At 42.4% G+C, this 24,605-nt stretch overlaps 1 protein-coding gene across 3 annotated transcripts in view; it reads left to right on the top strand.

Annotated features, from left to right (window-relative positions):
* Nucleotides 1–24,605, top strand: part of CACNB2 (calcium voltage-gated channel auxiliary subunit beta 2) — a 406,462-nt gene that overhangs the window by 329,304 nt on the left and 52,553 nt on the right. The window lies entirely within an intron of this gene.

The following is a 24,605-nucleotide window of genomic DNA, read 5'->3' on the forward strand; positions in this document are numbered from 1 at the left end:
AATCCACCTGAGAAAAAAATGTAGCGATGAGAAGATGAGAAAGATGAGAGAGGAATCCCGCTTCTCGTCGCAGGTTGACTTTTTGGAGCACCCTCGTTCTATCTTCTAGACCTAAGCGTGTGCTCCTCTTCTCTCTATAGCACTACACCACCTTCATGCAGTCCTGGTTACTTCCTCCCAGGATGCATGCAAAAGAAGCATAGTGTTCCGTGTTCCCTTTTAGTCTTGTTGATCCCAAAGATAAACCCATACTTCCAGTTTTTTGTTTTGTTTTGTTTTGTTTTGTTTTTTGAGACAGCATCTCACTCTGTCACCTAGGCTGGAGTGCAGTGGCACGATCTCGGATCACTGCAAACTCCGCCTCCCAGGTTCAAGCGATTCTCCTGCCTCAGCCTCCCGAGTAGCTGGGATTAAAAGCACCCGCCACCTAACCCAGCTAATTTTTGTATTTTTAGTAGAGATGGGGTTTCACCATATTTCACAGGCTGATCTCGAGCTCCTGACCTCAACTGATCTGCCTGCCTCAGCCTCCCAAAGTGCTGAGATTACAGGCATAGGCCACTGCGCCCAGCCCCAACTTCTTTATAAAGGTTTTGTTGCTGAACATTTTGGCACTTAATAAAATTATCTAAACCTCCCAAGAGAGTGACAACGCTTGACAAACACATCCAGGCACACCTCCCTACCCCAGAATGACTTATCTGACATTCCAGTTATAGTACACGAAGCCAAGAATCCCAAAGCAGCAAATAAAACCTTTCAACCATCAAAGTAGAATTATAACTTCCAGGCACTAAAGCTGGAGTTTGTCTTTTGTCCATTTAATCTATATATTTTTTATTTTTTAGAGACAGTGTCGCTCTGTCACCCAGCCTAGAGTATAGTGATATGATCATAGCTCACTGCAACCTTAAACCTCTGGGCTCAGGCAACCCACCAGCATCAGCCTTCTGCATAGCTGGGACTACAGGTGCACACCACCATGCCCAGCTAAATTTTTTAAATTTTTTGTAGAGATGAGGTTTCACTATGTTGCCCAGGCTGGTCTCGAACTCCTGACCTCAAGCAAAGCTCCTGCCTCAGCCTCTCAATATTTTACCTATATTTCTCATCAGCTTGGTTTTTTTGATCATGGTTGTTAATTTTTGCATTATATGAAAGTGCTACGTAGAGGGTTCTCTCCTGGTGTTTTGGCAGATGTAAGAAAATTGATTTCCTTTGTAGCCATTAATTGGAGAATCTGTTGTAGATACTAGCAATTTCTGAAGGAATAAGAGATGCACACTTTCATGGGACTTCACAATCTTTCATCTAAAGATTCTAGCTCCCTGGTGGGGAGACAAGTTCCAGACCCACAAGTATTAGAAATATATGTTCATAAACTTGGCCCCAGATTGAAGCAAGTCTAAACAAACTGTGGAATTTAATAATGTCTGAATAATGTGGAAATAATGTTTTCAGTGGAATAGGATGAGGCTAGATGTGGTCCTCACACCTGTAATCCCAGCACTTTTGGAGGCTGAGATGGGCAGATCACTTGAGGTCAGTAGCTGAGACCAGCTTGGCCAACATGGTGAAACCCTGTCTCTACTAAAAATACAAAAATTAGCCGGGCACGGTGGCAGGTGCCTGTAATCCCAGCTGCTGGGGAGGCTGAGGCAGGAGAATTGCTTAAACTTGGGAGGTGGAGGTTGTAGTGAGCCAAGATCACACCACTGCACTCCAGCCTAGGCAACAGAGCAAGACTTTGTGTTTGTTAAATAAATAAATGAAACAGGATGAAGCAGGAAAACATTGTTAGTTTTTGAAAAGTCTAAAATAATCTATTCTAAAGTAATTCAGTTGAAATGATAAATTCACTTTGCATTCTCCTTTTGCCACAAGATCCAACTATTTACTAACTGGGGTCAACACTGGTGTTCAAATTCAGTATTGGCTATTTCACACTTGAAGACTGTCTGTGTTCCCAGAGAGTGTTAAATCTAACTTTGAAGTTCAGAAATATTTATTGGTGTCAGGTGTATGCCAGCAACTGGGAAAATGAATAGGAGGTGGTTCCTACCTCAAAAAGCTTGCAATTTGGTGGATTTACAGTCTAGTAAGAGCAGACCTACATAAAAGATACAGAGCAATGCAACACAGTAGATGTCAGATGCCATTTGAGTAACATGCATGTTAAGTGCTGCAGGATTTCTGGGGAAGGAGAATCTGGTGGGCTGCAGTAGGAGAAATTGGAAAATAATTTACTATTCTCCACTGACAGCGGCAGCCAGGAACCTGGATCCCTGCTTATTTGTCCTCTCCACCCAACTCAAATGGGTTCTCCCTTGAGAATTTTGCTATCAACTTGCTCCTCTTCTAAACCCCTCCCTAGGCGCAATCTATCAACCCCTTCTTTGCAATACTTCCATTTTTTGTTCTTAACTATGCTAAAGTACTCACGATGCATTGCAATTGTTTGTAAGCCTGTCTCCTCTACAAGATTCTGATTTCTGTTTTGTTATGTTCATCTTTGAATTCCCTTACTGCTTAATATGATACATATAATATTGTTAGTGCCTCCAAAAAGTGTTTTTGTGTGTGTGTGTGAATTAAAGAAATGAATGAATTCACAATGTATGACTTGGGCCTTGAGGAAGATTGCATTCCTTTAATAAACACCATACCTTTACCAGGCACATGTTGATCAGAAATAAATGAAAGTAAGTAACATGTAGAACTGGGGTGCTCAAACACCAATTTTTCTCAGGGTTACTTAAAAACTTAACTATATAGGCCAGGTGTGGTGGTTCACGCTTGCAATCCCAACATTTTGGGAGGCTAAGGCAGGCAGATTTCTTGAGCACAGCCTGGGCAACATGGCGAAACCCTGTCTCCACAAAAAACACTGAAAAATTAGCTAGGCATAGTGGCAGGCACATGTAGTTTCAGCTGCTTTGGAGGTTGAGGCAGAAGAATCGCTTGAGCCCGGGAGGTGGAGGTTGCAGTGAGCTGACATAATGCCACTGCATTCCAGCCTAGAGCCAGACCCTGTCTCAAACAACAACAACAACAACAACAAAAGCAAAACAAGCAACCTTTAAAATGTACAGATAAATATAAACTTCACCCCAAACTTAGTAAATCTGAATCTGCAGGCATGAAACCTGAGCACCTGAATTTTTTTTTTTTTTTTTTTTTTTTGAGATGGAGTTTTACTCTTGTTGCCCAGGCCAGAGGGTAATGGCACAATCTCGGCTCCCTTCAACCTCTGCCTCCTGAGTTTAAGCGATTCTCCTGCCTCAGCCTCTGAGTAGCTGGGATTACAGGCACGCACCACCACGCCTGGCTAATTTTGTATTTTTAGTAGAGAAGGGGTTTCTCCGTGTTGGTCAGGCTGGTCTCAAACTCTCGACCTCAGGTGATTCACCCGCCCCAGCCTCCCAAAGTGCTGGGATTACAGACGTGAGCCATCATGCCTGGCCATGCATCCGAATTTTTTAAAGGTGCCATAGGTGATGTACAGCCAAATATGAGAATCACTGGTATACAAAAATATTTTATTTAGTTGTTGCTTTTGGGAATGAGAAATTCCGCACTGATATGCCAACAATATTATTAAATACCTCAAGTGGAATGACACTAGAGAGGCATAAATATTAGCAATGAAATAAAGGAAGATGGGGTAATTGACAGACTGGTGTGAAGGGAGGAGTGACAATAACCAGCGCGTCCAATGGCGATGTCCATGGTGCTGACCTTGAAGCCCCAAGGGTGATATGCCAAACTGGGCTATGTGCTTTCTTTTTTTTTTTTTTCTTCCCCAAGACAGGGTCTCCCTCTGTCACCCAGGCTGGAGTGCAGTGGTGCACTCATAGATCACTGCTGGCTGGCCACCTGGGCCAGGTGGTGACGATAAAATGTTTGCAGATAACTGGCACTGGTTGCTGTGAACAAGCAAATATTTTAAATTTTAATAATTTTAAGAATTGCTTGACCCAGGAGTCCAAGAGCAGCCTGGGCAACAAAGTGAGACCCTGTCTCTACAAAAGTAAAAATTAAAAAATCAGCCAAGCATGGTGGTGCACACCTGTGGTCCCAGCTACTCTGGAGGCTGAGGTGGGAGGATTGCTTGGGCCCAGTGGTCCAGCCTGCAGTGAGCCATGAGTGCACCCAGCACTGCACTCCAGCCTGGGTGACAGGGAGGGAAAAAAAAAGAAAGCAGACCTAGTTTGACATATCACCCTTGGGGTTTCAAGGTCAGCACCCTGGACGTCGCCATTGGATGCGTTGGTTTTTATCATTCCTTCCTTCACACCAGTCTGTCAATTACCCCATTTTCCTTTATTTCATTGCTAATATTTATACCTCTCTAGTGTCATCCCACTTGATGTATTTAATATGTTGTTGGCAAGCATGGCAGATAGCTTGACTTTTTAGCAGCTATATTTTTGAATGAAAACCAACCTCATGTTCCAAGTCTCTCTTGCTTTTAATTCTAGCAAATTCCTTAAACCATATCCAAATCTAGAATTCTGACCCCTATGTGGGGTGGTTCTTAGGAAAACTTATTTAGATAGTATTACAAATAGTTCGGTTCTAACGTCTTAATTTTACATTTGTACAAATTGAGGCTCAGAGAGAGATGACGTTCTTGAGATGGAGAGTTAGTGATTAAGTTCAACAGTGTTTTCATGGTTTGGTCCAAAAGTCACTATAAAATCATAACCACATCCATGGAAGGAATATCTGGTTACTACTAATAATAAATTTAATAGTTGATACAGTTTATCTAAATCCTCCCTACTCTTTATTAAAACCTATTTAACCACATTTATACATGTTTATGTACAATGTTTTCCACCCCAATAAGTCCTGGGATCTTGATGTTAAGAGTCCTGGTTCTATTCATCTTTGAATGTACCCAACAACAAAAACATAGATTAATTATACTCATATTTTTCTTCATCATGCTATAAATCCACTTTGCAATTCATATCTATGAAAATTAATGAACATTTAAAATAAAGTATTCAACTTGGGAATTGATGCCTAGAAATATATTTATTGAATGCATTTTCATCTTTATTTAAGGAAACCAAATAATTGCACTAGCCAGAATAAAAAAGTGTAAAATATATATTAAAAAGAAATGTATTTAGGGCCAGGCATGGTGCCTCATGCCTATAATCCTAGCACTTTGGGAGGCTGAGGTGGGAGGATCACCTGAGGTCAGCAGTTCTAGGTCAGCCTGGCCAACATGTATATTATATATACATTGTATATAATGTATGGTATGTATCATATAGACTGTGATATATTGCATATATTATATGTAGACTATGATATACAGCATGTGTTACATATACTACATATAGTATATATTATATATGTGGTATATATTATATACAGACTATATATGATATACTGTATTAGTATGTATTATGTATGGTATACTAGATAGACTATGATATACTGTATATATTATATATACACTGTATCTTTGGCCTTTCTTCTCTAAATCTGCTTCATTTGCATTGCATGGAGCCTTTACATACAGTTTGTTCACCCCAAACTATACATACAGTTCACCAGATCCTATTACACTATGTCTGTTCCCCCTTGTGAAAAATCGATTTTTCACAAGCACTCAGCTTGGTGTCTTCAGCGTCTGGCACCTGGTAGGCATTGAGATGTTTGTTGCAATCTTTCTCAAATACTGGGTGTGGATGGTGGTGGTGTCAGCAGCAGAATTAAAAGATAAAGGAAACCATCTGTCCTTAAAGGAACTCACCCTGGTCACAGAGACTGACATGCAAGGGGAAAAGGTATGAATGTATGAGCCAAGCATGCCAGTGTCCATTCTCCTGGTTCCCAACAGCAGCATTAATTTTATGGTAGATGCCATTTCAAGTCCCACAGCCATCGATGTGGTCAAATGAAAGGTGTTACACAGGGCTGGGTGCGGTGGCTCACACCTGTAATCCCAGAGCTTTGGGAGGCTGAGGTGGGTGGATCACCTGAGGTCAGGAGTTCAAGACCAGCCTGGCCAACATGATGAAACCTCATCTCTATTAAAAATACAGAATATAAGCTGGGCATGGTGGTGGGTGCCTGTAATCCCAGCTACTCAGGAGGCTGAGCCAGGAGAATAGCTTGAACCCAGGAGGAGGAGGTTGCAGTGAGCTAAGATCACGCCACAGCACTCCAGCCTGGGCAACAAGAGTGAAACTCCATCTCAAAAAAGAAAGAAAGGTATTGAACAGAATTGAAAAGTTTGTCAGATGAGTGTTTCTGGAAGACCTTAAAATTAAGAAATTATTTGCTCATAATAAAGACTACCCTTTTCTCTACAGAATGTAATTAAAATATTTTTATACCCTAAAAATTCTTCTTTGTTTGTCAGTATCATTTTCTGCAAGATAGGAAGCTATTATCCTGCAGCCACTGGTTTTTGTGAAACTGCCCATGGTTTACGCCTTTGTATTTTTTCCCCGTGTCCTCTGGAGCACTAGTTAGCCAAAGTCTAAAATTGGAGCAGAAATTATGGGGCAGTGGAGTTGGAATTACAGCTTAGAATCCAGTCTCTACCATATATAACTACGGCCTGCCATCTAATGTTCTTCATTTGCAAAGTGGGCATAATAGTACTTAATATACCTGTTGAAAATATTTGACTTTCTGACTCAGAAGGGATCTTAAAAATGTCCTTTTATAATTGAGGTAAAGAAGAAAGGGCAGGGTAGGGAAATGTATGTAGTAAATGACGAAATCTGTAAAGATGTTTTAACAATTACAAATACCTCTACAAATATCATATACTAGTCAAGCAACATCCTAACATCACTAGGCATTTGTTTTCTATTTAACTGCCTTTGGAAGACCTGCATGTAAAGTAACAAATATGTCTCACCCCAGACGTGTTAGACTCCCGTATCTCCCTTTTTTATTAGTCATCTCTCTGGCCCCTTCACAGCCCCCATTCCTATACATCTGCTCTTTGATGTCTTACGCACCTTAGAGATTTCAGTTTCTCTTCCTGGCTTTGCTTTCTTTTCTGTCTGTCCTGAGCCCCATGGTTGATCAGCTAAACCATTCTTGAATAAGGAGTCTCAATTCCTTTAATATCCTGCCCACTTTTCTTCTTCTTCTTCTTTTTTTGTTTAACTGACATGGAGTCTCGCCCTGTCACCACGGCTGGAATGCAGTGCTGCGATCTTGGCTCACTGCAGCCTCCACCTCCTGGGTTCAAGTGATTCTTTTGCTTCAGCCTCTCGAGTAGCTAGGACTACAGGCGCACGCCACCATACATGGCTAATTTTTGTATTTTTAGTAGAGAAGGGTTTCACCATGTTGGCCAGGCTGGTCTTGAACTGCTGACCTCAGGTTATCCGCCCACCTTGGCTTCCCGAAGTGTTGGGATTACAGGCGTGAGCCCCTGTGCCTGGCTCCCAGCCCATTCTTCTGCTCTTCTTGCCTACTTTGGTTCCACAATAAAAGCCACCTCCTTAGCCTGTTAACCCATACAGTGGAGGTTTAGGGAATGGGTAGAAGAGCTTTAAAAGTGTCTTTGGTTTAAATTTAGGTCTATTTTAAAATTGCATCTGATACAACTACATCTCCTTAATGAATGTATTGGTTTACTATTTTCAGTTCAATCTTGAGAAAACAAGGAGCCTTTCAGGAAAATTTTCAGAGAGATTTGGTTCTCAAATTTTGTGTGCTTCTAAATATTCTTTATACCTTTGTTCAAAATGTAGCTACCTGAGCTCACCTTTCTGTAGCCATTTCAGTTGATTAGGTTTGGGGTGAGATGTGCCATCTGTATTTTCGACAAGCCCCATCCCAGCTGCTGAAAATGATGCAAAATCGAATTTGAGCATCGCTGCTGTAAAATACATTCTTTCTTTCTTCCAATGGAGAGTTCCATTCCTGAATGTGGGAGACGTTGAAATGGTGCACCCAAATTTGCATTGTTGTTCGGTAATATCAATGGTTCTTAAAGACAGGTATGAGAATCAACTGTGGCGCTTTTGAAGGTCATCACTAAAAATTGTCCATGCTTTGGCTCCACCCACTGGCAATTCTGTGAAATACTTTTCAGGTGGGGCCCAGCTCACCTGTTAACGTATCACAGGTGATTTCTACTTGGTACAATACGGTATTACCCATCTACAGTGGAAACAAATGCCTGTTTCAGATAGTATTTCGATTCAAGTTCATATGAATTGATAAATACACAGGTGATATTTGAGTTGTTAGTCAAAGAACTTATAAAACTAGTATCTTGTAAACGTCTATAGATTTATTACAGCCTTTTAAAAACTATTGCCAGGCCCCAAGCCCTGAAAATATGTTACACTTTCTCCTTCCCTTACTGAAATCACATTTAAATTCAGAATCACCAGTGCTAGTTTACTTTCAATTCAAGACAGCAAGCCTGAAAATAGCCTTACTGACGCATGCAGAGCATTTTCCTAGGAACAGACTCTGGACTTATTAGTCTCTGGAGCCATCAGTCAATACTCAACTGGTACACTGGTGTGTTAGTAAGGGATGCCAGAAATGCATGCCTTCTCTTATCAGTCACCCGGGGAATTCACGTAACTTGCTTTAAATAGCCAAAGTGAAGAAGGAGATGGACTTTACAGTTGTGTTTGTTTCTTTAAAAAATAGACTTATCTTTTCCTAGCTGTAAAATAGCACTTGAAAACTGCCATCTAACATGAAAAATAATTTCCTAAGGTTTCAATAGGGTTTTTCATGTATCAGAAACAGGGCCAGGGTGTAACTGGATTTAAGTGCCAGACAAGGAGCTAGAAGCTGCAGGTGCAGCTCCCCGCCACGCTGCTCTCTGTGACCTTGAGTGAGACACAAAATTGCTGGGCTTCCGTTTTTCATTTTAAAATGCGAGGGTTGGATTTGCTCGCTAAGAGCTCTTTTATCTCTAATAGTTAAGATGAGGGAACATGATGTTTTGAGATGTTTTGCTGAAATTTCTCACATAGAAAATGGGCCTTCTGAAAACATATAATTATAGTTTTGGGTAGGAAGAAGCTGTCATGGTGGCGAAGGGGAACATTGCAAATCTGAACATGACCGCAGCTGGCAGGATTATAATGTATTAGAATTGAAAGGCACCCTGCAGACCTGCTGTTTAACATACAAGGAAGCCTAGGGCTGGAGGGGCAGGGGGACTCTCAGTGACAGTGGACTCTGGCTCCACGGTCACCTTCTGGTAGCAAGCAAGACCTGTCTCTGTGACAGGTCTCAATCAATGGAGAAGCTTATTTTGCCAACATTAATGCATGCCTAGGCTCAGGCTCCTAAACTAAGACAAGTGCACCAAGCCAGGTGCTCAGGCTCCTAAACGAAGGTGCCATTAGGCAATCAGCATGGATTGTTAGACTGTACAAAGGTGGAGATGCCAACTCCCAACTGTTTTCCTGGGGGTTGTGTTCCCATGTATGCACTTTCTCCTTACTAACAGCTCACGGCTCCTGACCTGGGTGGGTGACCTTATAGCTGTGAAGCATGTCTACCTTGCCTTGCGAAAGATCCAACTCAGTATTGGGTTCCTTAACCCCATGCCACTCAATGTTGGGGCACTGAAAAGAAAACTGTTTCCTTTCTGCTCTCCTAGTACTCTCAATTCTTCCAACAACAGATGTGGGTTGTTTTTTCCCCCCAACAGCAAGCAATTCTCCAGTTCTCTGCAGACACCAATACCATGTCCTGCAATTCAATTCTGACATGATCTATCTGAGTTAGTGCAGACCCAACAGGTTGGAGGCTCAGTCCCATAAGACTGTCCCCACTTCAGATGCCAGTTGCACAAGTAATGAGTCTCCAGGTTACCCTCAACTTCGGTCCAACTTGGCTACAGATCAGAGGTTCCCAAGGACCCCTACTCAGGTTCTATAATTTGGTAGAAGGGCTCATAAAACTCAAGAGAACAGCTGACTTACTAGATGATTAGTTTATTATAAGGGGATACAACTCAGGAACAGCCAGAGGGGAGAGGGTTGGGAGAGGGTGCAGAACATCCATGCCCTATCCAGGTGCGCCAGCCACCCTTCCAGCACGGCCCTGGGGTCACACACCTGGAAGCTCTCAGATCTCCATCCTTTTGGGGTTTTATGGAAGCTTTGTTACTTAGGCACAATTGACTAAATCATTGGCCATTGGTGATTAAGTCAATCTCCAACCCTTTTCCTGTCTCTAGAGGTCAGGGTGTTGGCACGGAAAGTTCAAACCCTGTAATAATAGGGTTGGTTCCTCTGGCATCCAGGCCCCCTCCCAAGGCTCTCCAGGAGACCCCAGCCACCAGTCATTCACTAGCATGCCAAAAGACACTTAACACTTTGGAGAGTATGAGTTTGAGGAGCTGCATTCCAGTAAACAGGTGTGCAGACCAAATAAGCATTTGTTATTGTATCACAGTGTCACAGGTGATGCTCACCGTTGGACCACATTCCAAGAGTATGGCTCCACTTACTGATCTTTGAATGAAGGGGTATCTTATTGATCCTCTCACTGACCTTACCCCAAATAACAAATCATACTAGTACTAACCTGGCAGAACTCAAGATTGGTTAGGAAAGACCCTCTGAAACTTTGTATAATGATGGTTACCTTGTTTTGAGTGTGTGCCCTGTGCCAAGCACTGTGCTGACAGCTTTGTGTGTTCAGACTCACTTCACAGTTACAAAACCCTCTTTAATATGTGGGAACTGGGCTTGAAATGGTTTAGGTACACTGGCCAGTTCATGGCCAATGTTGTGTTAGCAGAAAGGGATCCCAATACAGACCCTGAGAGTGGGTTCTTGGACCTTGTGCAAGAAAGAATTCAGGGCAAGGCCATAGAGTAAGGTGAAAGCAAATTTGTCAGAGAAGTAAAAAAAAAAAAAAAAAAAGAATGGCTACTCCATAGGCAGAGCAGCAACATAAGCTGCTTGACTGAATATACTTATAGTTATTTCTTGATTATATACTAAACAAGTGGTGGATTATTCGTGAGTTTTCCAGGAAAGGTGTGGGCAGTTCCTGAAACTGAGGGTTCCTCCCCCTTTTAGGCTATATAGGGTAACTTCCTGACATTACCATGGCATCTGTAAACTGTCCTGGCGCTGGTAGGAGTGTCTTTTAGCATGTTAATGCATTGTAATTTGTGTATAATTGTTACTAAAGTGGAGGATGTCCAGGTTCTTGGTGTCTTGAACAAAGAATTGGACAAAATGCACAAAGCGAGGAAAGAGTGAAGCAACAAAAGCAGAGATTTATTGAAAACAAAGTACACTCTACAGGGTGAGAGCAGCCAAAGCAAGCAGCTTAAGAGCCCAGTTACAGAATTTTCTGGGGTTTATGTACCTTTTAGAGGTTTCCTGTTGTTTACCTGGTATAAGCGCTATGTAAATGAAGTAGCACTCTTGATCAGTCTGATCGGTTGTGGGAGGAGACGAATCAGAGGCTGAAGCGAAGTTACAAAGTTACACCCTATGCAAACATCTGGTTGGTTGCAGAAAGTGACCAATCAGAGGCTGAAGTGAAGTTGTAAAGTTATATACTGCTTTGCAAATGAAAACTTGGCCCCAGACCAGGCTGATTGGTTGCAGGAAGGTTCTAAACAGAGGTACATTCAATTTCAGTGGCACAGCCCGGTGGCTCATGCCTGTAATCTCAGCACTTAGGGAGGCTGAGGCAGTCCAATCACTTGAGGTCAGGAGTTCATGACCAGCCTGGCCAACATGGTGAAACCCCGTCTCTACCAAAAATATTTATTTAAAAAACAAGCCATGTGTAGTGGTGCACACCTGTAATCCCCAGCTACTCAGGAGACTGAGACAGGAGAATCGTTTGAACCTGGGAGGCAGAGGTAGCAGTGAGCCAAGATTGTGCCACTGCACTCCAGTCTGGGTGGAAGAGTGAGACTCCGTCTCAAAAAAAAACTCACCTGCCACACAGAAAAAGGAGGGGGAGGGTATTGCAAAGGGCGTAGCCTTTGGTCCTTTTGTTATTTGAGCATGGAAAGTTGGGGTTTTCCTTTTGATTTAGTTTTAGGAAGTCAGAGTGAATCAGCCTTAGGTTCCCTGCCTCCAGACCCTACTCTCCTGCCTCATAATGAACAGGGAAAACGACCAGAGGTCACTTTCATCACCATCTTGATTTTGGTGGGATTTGGCCGGCTTCTTTACTGCATCTTGTTTTATCAGCAAGGTCTGTGAGACCTGTATCTTGTGCTGACCTTCCGTGAAGAAGAATGCCTAACCTCTTGGGAATGCAGCCCAATAGGTCTCAGCCTTATTTTCTCCAGCCCCTGTTCAAGATGGAGTCGCTGTTGTTTGAATGTCTCTGACAGCTGGACTCATCCAAGGCCTTTTTAGTACTGCCATGACTGTGTAAATCCAGAAGTCTCTGTGACAGGTCTCAATCAATTTAGAAGCTCACTTTGCCAAGATTAAGGATATGCCCAGGAGAAAAGAACATGGAATCACAGAAACAGTCTGTGTTCTGGGCCTTTCTCCAAAGGTGAATTTGAGGGCTTCAGTATTTAAAGGGGAAGAGTGGGGCGCAGGGGGAAGATGGAGGGTGTTGCAGGAGAAAAGGGGCAGGTAGGGGAAGAGTCAATTATATATTCCCCCAGCTCTTAGTAAACTGGCACTTTACAAAGATAAGGTGGACATAGAATGGGAAATATTTAACCTTTTAGTTGTAGTTGTCTGCTTAGGAACAAAAGGGAAGGCAACTTCTTGCATGGCTCAGCTTTCAGCTTCATTTTTTTTTTCTTCTGGCAGAGTGAATTGGAGTTTGTTTGTTTGTTTGTTTGAAACGGAGTTTCACTCTTGTTGCCCAGGCTGGAGTGCAATGGCGCCATCTCGGCTCACTGCCAAGTGCCTCCTGGGTTCAAGCGATTCTCCTGCCTCGGCCTCCCAGGTAGCTGGGATTACAGGCAGTGGCCACCACGCCTGGCTAATTTTTGTATTTTTAGTAGAAATGGGATTTCTACTCTACCAGGATGGTCTCAAACTCCTGACCTAAGGTGATCTTCCCACCTCGGCCTCCAAAAGTGCTGGGATTACAGGTGTGAGCCACCGCACCTGGCCGGAGTTTTTATTTTCCTTTTACAACTGCATCCTCTTCTATTTTCCCACAGAACATTCTGGAAAACTAGTGGGGTAGAACCGTGACTTCTATTTGACCACAGCTCACAATTCTTACATGTTTTGTGATTTTCATTTTCCCTTAAGAATTGTCTCCAATTGCGACATTCTTCAGAACGTGATAAAGATATCTGAAGTGTATATGGTGAAAAATATGTAGAATGGTGGTGTCCCCACTTGATATGGGGTGTGAAATGCATGAGTAGTCAACTTCTGAAGCTGCTGCTGGAAGCGTCAAGGGAAACTTCCCCTTCACCCTATGAAAGTTTGCAGAAAAAGCAACTCACTAACGACAGGTTAATTGGAGAAAAGGCACACAAATGTATTTAATGTACACACGGGGAGAATCTCAGAGTATTTGTTCCCTAACAGACTTCAGAAGCTTATACAGCATCCTGGCCAAACAAATTATGGGAGCAGGGAGAAGAGGAATTCCATTGAGGGGATTACTAGGGAGAAGGAATAGATCCAGGAACAGAGATACATTTGTAAATAGTTTCTTGACAGTTCAGGTTTGGTTGCATTCTTGGTCTTAACAGGGAGGGGAAGCAAAAACTGTTGGTCTCTTTGGTGCCTCTGGGTCCTGGGCAGATACAGCCTTTGCTGTGGGAGGGATGTGGGGGACCTTGAGGCGGCTTCTTCATTTCAACAGGCCAACTACTCAGGAGGCTGAGTCGGGAGGATCGCTCTAAGCCCAGCAGTTCAAGGTTGCGGTGAGCTATGATGTTACCATTGCACTCCAGTCTGGGTGACAGAGTGAGACCAGGTCTCTAATAAATTTTTAAAAAAGAAGAAATCGCTTCAAATTTTGACAGAGTTTGACTCTTTCATTAAAATAATATATATGTAATATGGATCCTTTATATACACATATCTGTGTGTGTATATATGTTATCTGTATACATATATCTGTATTATATAATATATATATCTGTGTATATATGTATATATCTTTTTATATGTCTATCCTTCCTGACACCATTTCATGAATTCTTTTCTGCCAAGATAAATGCAAAGAGCCACAGAATCTGTGATCTTATCTCTTAACAGATCTGTGCTGAGAAATTACTGTAGGTATACCTGGAGTTCTTAATAAAAATTCTAGTTAGATGACTTTTGAGAACCATAAAAAAAACTTAAGAAAACTCCTGGGATCTCTAGTAGGGACTAACTTTCTCTTTACAAATCTTGACCAATTGTTGAGATTGTCTGCTCAGATAGTCCCTGATATGATTTGGCTCTGTGTCCCCACCCAAATCTTACATTGAATTGTAATCCCCACATATCAGGGGAGGAGCCTGGTGGGAGGTAATTGGATCATGGGGGTGAATTTCCCCTTTTCTGTTCTCATGATAGTGAGGTTGTCATGAGATCTGATGGTTTAAAAGTGCGTGTCTGTCTCTGTCTCTCGCTCTCTCACTCTCCCTCTCTCTTGCACTGCTGTGGTAAGACATGCTTGCTTCTACTTCCGTCATGATTGTAAGTTTCCTGACGTCTCCTGTTAAGCCTGAGGAACTGAATCAATTAAACCTCTTTTCTTCATAAATTACCCAGTCTTAGGTAGTTTTTTATAGCAGTTTGAGCACAGACTAATGCAGTATATGAGGTACACAAGGAAGGCAACTCATTATTTTTAGAGTCAAGAAGTGTTTTTAATTTAAAAAGGTTATCTCTCAGGTTGATCATAAGCTGTATTCAGCTTGGCTTTGAATGACTCTGGGTTGTTTCCTAAAACTAACCTGTCCTCAAAGGAAAGTGAGTTATGAATATTAGGGGTATTCAAAATTTTATGACTTTGGTTCTGATGATACTTTCAAAAAGTGAGTTTTAAATAATTTTCAAATGATAGAAGCAACCCTCAAGTATATATTCATTTTATTCCAAGGATTTTTTGAAGGGGTTCACGTTTACTTGGATAAGTTTGTATATGCTTGACTTTTTTTCATTACTCAAATTATTTTAGGATCACAATTCATTTTTAATTTTTTTAAATATTGGAGATGTGGGATTTGTTTTTTTCTCTTTTGGTTGTCAGCCTGGTTACTAACAGGCTGATTCTCCTTGAGCATCCAGAGTACAAGCCTGTTGGTTTAAGTTATCTGTGGTAAGTACCATCAAACACAGTGTGTCTCCTTTGTAAAACTTAAGGTCAATGAATGATGTTGTTACTAGTCCAGCGTGTTTCTCTCTTGCTAGAATAATAGCCTCACAGAGCAAAATCTGTCTTGTTGAATTCTGTGTTCCCATTGCCAAGAAAGTACCGTGAGCATAAGAGGCACTTACTTAAGCACTTAATGAATTACAAAGGAAATGATTTGATTACAGAACTAAGTCTACCAAGTGTAGCTAGCGCAGTTGCAGAAAACAGAATCCAGAACTCTTATGTTTCCAGTGCATCATCTTGACTCTTATCGCTTAGGAACTATGATTAGGGCTAAGAGAAAATAGATGAATTTATACCCTGCTGGTGGGCATTAAAATTAGCACATCTCCCTGGAGGAAAACTTGGTAATATGTATCAAATCTTTTCAGACATAAACACTTTTTCTAACCACATTGGAGACTTATATAAACATCTTTTGGTCAATAATTTGTCTAAGGAAATAAGGATAAAATGTTTTAGATATGTTTTTAATATCAAAAGAAATGTCTAATAACAGTGTAGACCCTTCTTTGGCACCCCTTGAGGTCCTCTCAGCCTCACCTATCTGTTCCACCCCTCTCTGTGGCAATCCCTCTGCATCAGGACAACAGGTCTTCCTTGTTGGCCACAGGTGGTGTGCTGTAAGGCTGTACTCATCATGCTTGTGTACATAAAGCACTGGGCAGGACACACCCAGTGCAGAAAATCTTTGACCAAGGAGTGAACAAAACTGATAAATTACATCCTCCCTTTTTAAATATATATATATATATTTTTTCTTTTCTTTTTTTTTTTTTTTTAAGACAGAATCTTGTGCTGTCTCCCAGGCTGGAATGCAGTGGCATGATCTCGGCTCACTGCAACCTCCGCCTCCTGGCTTCCAGTGATTCTTTTGCCTTAGCCTCCTGAGAAGCTGGGACTACAGGTGTGCACCACCATGCCCAGCTAATTTTTGTATTTTTAGTAGAGACAGGGTTTTACCGTGTTGGCCAGGCTGGTCTCAAACTCCTGACCTCAAGTGATCTGCCTGCCTTGGCATCCCAAAGTGCTGGGATTACAGACGTGAGCCACCACACCCGGCCCATCCTCCCTTTAACAGAGTATCTTGAGATGTGTCTTATGGCTTCTCAGAAGATAGTGTAGAAAGATTGAGCCATCAATCAATCATACCTAGTGACAGCCAAGTCTATTACAGTCCCTCAGATGGTCTCTTCTTCTCCTTCCCTTATTCCTTCTCTGGCCCCTCACTTCTCTTCCCTGAGATTGTACTCTTAATATAAGCTCAGTGCCTCAGTATCTGCTATCTGGAGAGCTAAGAAGTTGTCTTATTGATTAAGTAAGCTATATCATGTTTTGAGTGGCTACAGATATGGACAACCATTACAATTGACATGAAAAGGCAATAAATGAAATAAGCTGGTCACAATTTTTTTTCTGAGATAGAGTTTTGTTGGGTTGCCCAGGCTGGAGGACTAGAGTGCAATGGTGTGATCTCGGCTCACTGCAACCTTTGCCTCCTGGGTTCAAGCAATTATCTTGCCTCAGCCTCCTGAGTAGCTGGGATTACAGGCACCTGCCACCATGCCCTACTAATTTTTGGGTTTTTTTTTAGTAGAGATGGGGTTTCATCATGTTGCCCAAGCTGGTCTCGAACTCATGGCCTCAAGTAATCCATCTCGGCTTCCCAAAGTGTTGGGATTACAGGCGTGAGCCACCACACCTTGTCTCTTATCAGTTTTTACCGCGACTAACTGAAATATGTTTAAGCACCAGGCCTTCTACACAGTAAGCACAATAGAGTGGCAAATTACAGAAATTATTAATTATTACAGTCTAATAGTGTCTGAAAAAAACAAGTCTGTTTATCAAGCTGAATCACATCTGTATACTGCCACAGGTATACCCCAGGGAAGTTTAGATTTGTACCGAAGAACCAACTGCTGCTTCTGAAATGTCAACTGACAGAAGGACCTGCAGAAATTAGAATATCTCCTGGCTAGACTGAAGATGCCTTGAGCAGATATTTGGGGTTTTTTTTGTTGTTGTTTGTTTTTCGGGGTGTGAGGGAATGGAGTCTCACTCTGTTGCCCAGTCTGGAGTGCAGTGGCATGATCTCGGCTGACTGCAACCTCCACCTCCCGGGGTCAAGCGATTCTCCTGCCTCAGCCTCACTGAGTAGCTGAGATTACTGGTGCCTGCCACCATGCCCGGCTATTTTTTAGTATTTTTAGTAGAGACAGGGTTTCACCATGTTGGTCAAGCTGTTCTTGAACTCCTTACCTCAAGTGATCCTCCCGCCTCGGCCTCCCAAAGTGCTGGGATTAGAGGCATGAGCCACCACGCTGGGTCTGGGGTGTCTTTAGTAAAGACCTTTAGAGTTACTACAAGTTATTCTCAGAGTTTATTTGTAGATGTTCCAATGATAACTTTGCCTCTAAAAGTGCACCCCAGTCAGAGTGAAGCATCTGTCATTTTAGAAAAGTTTTCATATATTCAGCTCATCTGTGCCTTCCTCCAGTGTCTGCTCTTTGGACCTTGTTTCTGTCCCTTCAAACAGAGCAACAATTGGTCACAAAGCTTTCCTTCAGAAAGTCTCTCAACACTGAAGTAAGGGCAGCAGCAAAGGTTTTAAGAGTTTCTACAGAGTGAGCAATCATATGGGGTTTCATGTTCAGAACTCACCACCCACAACTCTCTTTGCACTAATCTAATCCCTGCCAAAACATTTGGTTTGGGTCATGGAGATGCTCAGCTCAATCATGTTGGTTTAAAAAATACCAGAACAGGCTGGGCACAGTGGCTCATGCCTGTAATCCCAGCACTTTGGGAGGCCGAGGCCGGTGGATCATCTGAGGTCAGGAGTTTGAGACCAGCCGGGCCAACACGGTGAAACCCTGTTTCTACTAAAAGTACAAAAATTAGCTGGGTGTGGTGGGCGGGTTCCTATAATCCCAGCTAGCCGGGAGGCTGAGGCAGGAGAATCGCTTGCACCTGGGAGGCAGAGGTTGCAGTTGCAGTGAGCCAAGATCACTCCACTGCACTCCAGCCTGGGCAACAAGAGTGAAACTCTGTCTCAAAAAAAAGAAAAGAAAATGAAAACATGAGTGTAAAATAAATACTGAAATAAACATGCTGAAATTTGTCTAACTTCTGATCACTAGACCTCTGGGAACTTAGCTAAAACCGCAGCTGTTGTAGTGGAGAAAAAAGTGAAGATTACTGAATTAACATAAAATATTACGTGTCTCCCTGTGCTTGTCAGCATGTACTTTGTAAAGACTTTCCTGGTGTTTGTTTAGAATGCTTCTTTGGAAATTCTTTGTAGTGTATAATTTTCTAAATAAGTACAGAATAGACATTTTATAACAATTTAAATGCCAGCATCAGTTTAAAAGGGATACCACTGTTGGAGTCTCTTAACTCTTTCATTACTGTCCTTGCCACAGAATACAACTACTGAGTGGAACCGTGGTGGCAAAAAGTTAAAACAACTCTGTGTTCAGGGTACTGTGAATATTCGCTGGGTCACATGTCATGGGCTGAGACTCTTCAAAAAATGATGTCACTGGTGTCTAGCAAGATAGCCTTATATCAGGCTGCTTTTTATTTTGTTTTTGAAATGTTGTACTTTAAGAAAAACAAGGCCAGGCACAGTGGCTCACACTTGTAATCCCAGCACTTTGGGAGGCCAAGGCGGGCAGATCACTTGAGGTCAGGAGTTCAAGACCAACCTAGCCAACATGGTGAAACCCATCTCTCCTAAAAATACAAAAATTAGCCGGGTGTGGTGGCAGATGCCTGTAGTCCCAGCTACTTGGGAGGCTGAGGCAGGGGAATCACTTGAACCCGGGAGGCAGAGGTTGCAGTGACCTGAGATCATGCCACTGTACTCCAGCCTGGGTGACAGAGCCAGACTCCATCTCAGAAAAAAGGAAAAAAAAAATAGATACAGTATTAGGGAAAACCAACTAAGAAATGGGAGCCAACCAAGGGAAGAAGAGAGTGAGCAAATTAGTTTGAACACAGACACCTGAGAATCTAAATGTTTCAATCGCTGTAGCTGAAGTTCTTTGGCCTGGTGTAGACACAAGCTCCCTCACTGGAGTCTCAGGAGACTTAAGGATTGAAGCCCTGTCTCTTGTGCCACTCTATCCTTTCAACTGCGCAATGCTGGATTTTAAACAGGTGCAAAGTAAAATGTTTGTTGTATTTACCCCTTTGCTTAATTCTTAATCATTTTAAATTTAATAAATATGTATGTACACTTGCACTTACATATATACATGTTGATCATATAAAACAAAGTCCTGGCTGGGCGCAATGGCTCACACCTGTAATCTGAGCACTTTGGGAGGCTGAGGCGGGCAGATTGCTTGAGTCCAGGATTTGGAGACCAGCCTGGACAACATAGTGAAACCCTGTCTCTACAAAAAATACAAAAAGTAGCCAGATACTGTAGCGCACACCTGTCATCCCAGCTACTTGGGAGGATCATTTGAGACGGAATGCAGAGGTTGCAATGAGCCAAGATCATACCACTGCATTCTGGCCTGGGTGACAGAGTGAGACTCTGTCTTAAAAAATATGTGTATATTTGTTTCAAAATGTATTGTAGGAATTTTTTCCCCATATATAAAGAATAAAATGAAGTTGAAAAATTTCCTTCTATAATGGAAGGATTTTTTATTATTGAAAGTTAGCAAGATGATATTGAGAAGTTATAATCAGATAAGGATAACTGGAAAGTAGGATATCAGTAAGTGCTTAATAAAGCAGATGGCTATGACCTGGTTCCTTTAAGTACAGTCAGTATCTCTTCAGTTCCTGGGTGCTTCCTATATAAGACTTGATAGCTATACTCCCACCTGAGGCATTTAATATAATAAAAGAGTAGAACAAGTTTTATAAGAAGTTATTGTACACAACAAGAAAGTGGATAAAAAATTGGATTAGATCTTCTTGACCTGTCTTCTCTATAGTCTCTCTCTCTCTCTTTTTTTTTTTTTTCCTGAGATGGAGCCTCACTGTGTCACCCAGGCTGGAGTGCAGTGGCATGATCTTGGCTCACTGCAACCTCTGCCTCCCGGGCTCACGTGATTCTCCCAACTTAGTCTCCCAAGTAGCTGGGATTACAGGTGCCTGCCATGTAACTTGGCTAACTTTTGTATTTTTAGTAGACCTGGTTCCTAGGTCTACTAAAGAAGGTTTTCACCATGTTGGCCAGGCTGGTCTCGAACTCCTGATCTCAAGTCATCTGCCTGCCTTGGCCTCCCAAAATGCTGGGATTACAGGTGTGAGCCACCGTGCCTGGCCTCTGTAGTCTCTTACAATAGGGATCTGGGTCATTTTTTAAAATTTTCTCTAAAAAGAGCAAATTGAAAGAAATTAGTATTTAAGACAAATCCATTATAGACATTAAAACAAACTATGAATTTTCCTTTTATGTGATTAGTGATTGACAGTTTCAGGATGAAAATTGAAAGTCATACTTTGCTATTTAGCATAGTAAAATTCACCTTTGTATTAGGAAATGAAGAAATCAATGCATAAAAATCTAAGTAATTATATTAATCATGATCAGAAGTTTATTTCTATCCTTGAGTGAATTTCATTTCACTTTTTAATAGTAGGTATTCATTCTACCACTGGCACATTTTTATTAAACTTAAGGTATGCATTGTGTTATAGCATTCAAATTATTAGCTTCACTGTTAACTCATTAGTCATTGTTTAGGAAGAAAGCTAGAACTATAGTGCCATGAAATTATAATGTGTTTATTCTATTTCATAACCAAAGATATTTTTAAGTTAATTATCTCCTCTTATAATAATTGGTGCTTAGCAGCCTTAGGCCTAGTGATTCCAGAAGGCTATAAGAAAATAAAAGTTGTTCCTGCTCTAAACATTAACCACATCTCTGACAGGAGCCTGTGGGCCTCCACACACCAGGCCTCTGTGGAACAAATAGAGTTTCCTTTGGATGTGAGAAAAAGCAAGTCCTGTGGCCAAAAAGCTGTCCACTAATATCCTTCCAGCCCTGCCAGATTGGTTATTGCGTATACCCATCTGTTAATGACGGGGTCCAGGCATCTGTCTCTAGGCAGAATAGAGCATATGGCAGTGAGATGAAGGACTTCAAGGCCAGGGGATAGAGGGCATGAGTCAGGGCAGAAGCATCTAGAAGGTGGGAAGTTTGGGGAGCTTGAACAGATGTTTCTGGGCCCTCCTTTTGGGTCTGTAGGCCAGATAGTAAAGAAGCATTGTTGTCTGGGGTAAATGTCCGAGGTTCGTTGTCTGACGGCAGGGAAATCGAGGACGTGGACATACAAGAAGTGAGTTTAAGAGCGAAGGTTTGATAGGTGAAAGAAAGAGAAAAGAGAATAGCGCTCTCTTGGAAAGAGAGAGGGGCTCCTGAGTGCGTCTTCTGGTTTCACGGTGAAATGCACGGGGTTTCATAGTTGAGCTTGAGGAGGCAGTGTCTGCTTTACATACAGCCCAAGAGATTCTTCGGACCAGGTGTGACATTTGCATAGTGCATGAAGATGCTGGCCATGCCACCCTAATCTTCTATTATGCAGATGGGGTCTCAACCTGGCCAGCACCATGTTGTCTGTTCCTCACTGTACACGTGGTTGGCAAACAAAAGGGAAGATGGAGCCACCAGGTTGAACATGCCTGGCCCCCAGGTAGCCTTTTCCTATTGGCACAGCTGCGGCATTTACCTATGCAAGCCTCTAGTTTGCATATCTATGCTTGCAGCTTGAGTTTTCAGGCTGCTTTTTGTTAGAAAAGAAACGATTTGGGGTCTGCGTTTTATTAGAAGGAAGCCTTACCGAGGACTCTCTTACCCTTACTATTGGCCGAAATAATTGATTTCTAGCTCATGTATCAGTAATAGTTCTGGAGTCAGGGTGGGAAGGGAGGTGGTGAAACCAGGTGGTTGGTCTCTTCAGCAGCCTTCTCAAGATGACTGACTTGTGGCAGGGCGTGCTGGCTCACACCTGTAATCCCATCACTTAGGGAAGCCTAGGTGGGTGGATCACCTGAGGTCAGGAGTTAGAGACCAGCCTCGCCAACATAGTGAAACCCTGTCTCTGCTAAAAATACAAAAAGTAGCTGGGTGTGTTGGTGGACGCCTAAAGCCCCAGCTACTCCAGAGGCTGAGGCAGGGGGGTCGCTTGATCCCAGGAGGCAGAGGTTGCAGTGATCTGAGATCCTGCTACACTGTACTCCAGCCTGGGCAACAGAGCGAGACTCCATCTCAAAAAAAAAAAAAGGCATACATGGTTTCATAGTTTATAAAGTTCCACGCCAAGGGCCCTGCACAGGAAACACTGAAAGGCCGCGGCAACCCTAGTTCTACAGAGGGAGCAAAAAGCTATGCAAATTGTATTTTTAGTAGAGACGGGGTTTCACCATGTTCCCCTGGCTGGTCTCGAACTGCTGACCTCAGGTGATTCTCTTGCCTCGGCCTCCGAAAGTGCTGGGATTACAGGTGTGAGCCACCACACCCAGCCATTCGTGAAATATAGCTTTATAGATGGTGAAAAAGAGATGTAAAGAGAGAAATGGTAGATTTAAATAAATAAAAATCATGATTTGGACTGGGCACAGTGTCTCACGCCTGTAATCCGAGCACTTTGGGAGGCCGAGGCAGGTGGATCACGAGATCAGGAGATCAAGACAAGCCTGGCTAACACAGTGAAACCCGGTCTCTGCTAAAAATACAAAAAGTTAGCCAGGTGTGGTGGCGGGTGCCTGTAGTCCCAGCTACTCGGGAGGCTGAGGCAGGAGAATGACATGAACCTGGGAGGTGGAGCTTGCAGTGAGCCAAGATTGTGCCACTGCACTCTAGCCTGGGCCACAGAGCAAGACTCCGTCTCAAAAAAATAAAAATTAAAAAAATAAAATAAAATTTAAAAAATCATGATTTGACATTGCTGTTGATTTCCTGAACCTCAAGTTTTTTAAGTGCATCTTTGCACTTATAAGGTATAGGTTACCTTTATGAGGGACACCCATCATTCTAACATGTACTCATTTAGTGTCACACTACAAGGCAGACCTGGGCCCAATCTTTTTTTGCCTTTCTTTTTACCAACCGATTTTTAGCATTTTGTAGATTATAGCTTTCAAGTCTTCAAAATTTCACATAAACATGTAAATGCTGTCGAATTGCCATCTGCACACCTCTTTAAATGAAAAGCACTCTAGTACTATAGGAGGAACACAGGCTTTGGAGAGAGATTTTAACACCACTTCTAAGGCTTATGGCCTAGGAGAGCATTAAAAAATATATATATATTCAGCCAGGTGCGGTGGCTCATGCCTGTAATCCCAGCACTTTGGGAGGCCAAGGCGGTAGAGCACCTGAGGTCAGGAGTTTGAGACCAGCCTGGCCAACATGGTGAAACCCCGTCTGTACTAAAAATACAAAAAGTTAGCTGGACATGGTGGTGGGTGCCTGTAATCCCAGTTACTTGGTGGGCTGAGGCAGGAGAATTGCTTGAACCTGGGAGATGGAGGTTGCAGTGAGTCGAAATCTTACCATTGCACTCCAGTCTGGACAACAAGAGTGAAACTCCATCTCAAAAAATAATAATAATAATAATAATCTTTCACAAATGTTGTCTTAAAATTTTACTTTTTTATTTTTTCAGAGAAAGGATCTTGTGATGTTGCCCAGGCTAGATTCAAACTCCTGAACTCAAGCCATCCTGTTGCCTCAGCCTCCTGAATAGCTGAGACTACAGGCGTGTGCCACAATGAATGGCTAGGAGAACTTTTTTCAGCCTCAGTTTCTTCACCTTGGATTGAAACGATTGTAGCTGGGGTGAAATGAAATGCAGCAATCTATGTATAATATACAGCACATTGCTTGTCCATTGGCAGACATTCCCAAAGTAGGAATGTCATATCAAGGTAAAGAAGGACCTGGAAGAAGAGAATATGAATTTCTTAACATCTCTTAACACTTACACATTCCATTCTCAATAAATATTGATTGGAAACATACTGGAGACACAGTGTTGAATAAGACATGGCCTTGGTTTTTAGTTTCTGGTTTTTGAGACAGGTTCTCTTTCTGTCACCCAGGCTGGAGTGCAGTGGCAGTGATCGTGGCTCACTGCACCCTTGATCTCCTGGGCTCAAGTGATCCTCCCACCTCAGCCTCTTGAGTAGCTGGGACCACAGGTGCACACCACCATGCCTGGCTCTTGTTTGTATTTTTGGTAGAGACAGAGTTCCACCATGTTGCCCCAGCTGGTCTCAAGCTCCTGGGCTCAAGCGATCTGCCTGCCTCTGATTACAGATGTGAGCCA

Source organism: Rhinopithecus roxellana, chromosome 11, assembly GCF_007565055.1.
Source record: "Rhinopithecus roxellana isolate Shanxi Qingling chromosome 11, ASM756505v1, whole genome shotgun sequence".
In the NCBI taxonomy this organism is placed as follows: Eukaryota; Metazoa; Chordata; class Mammalia; order Primates; family Cercopithecidae; genus Rhinopithecus; species Rhinopithecus roxellana.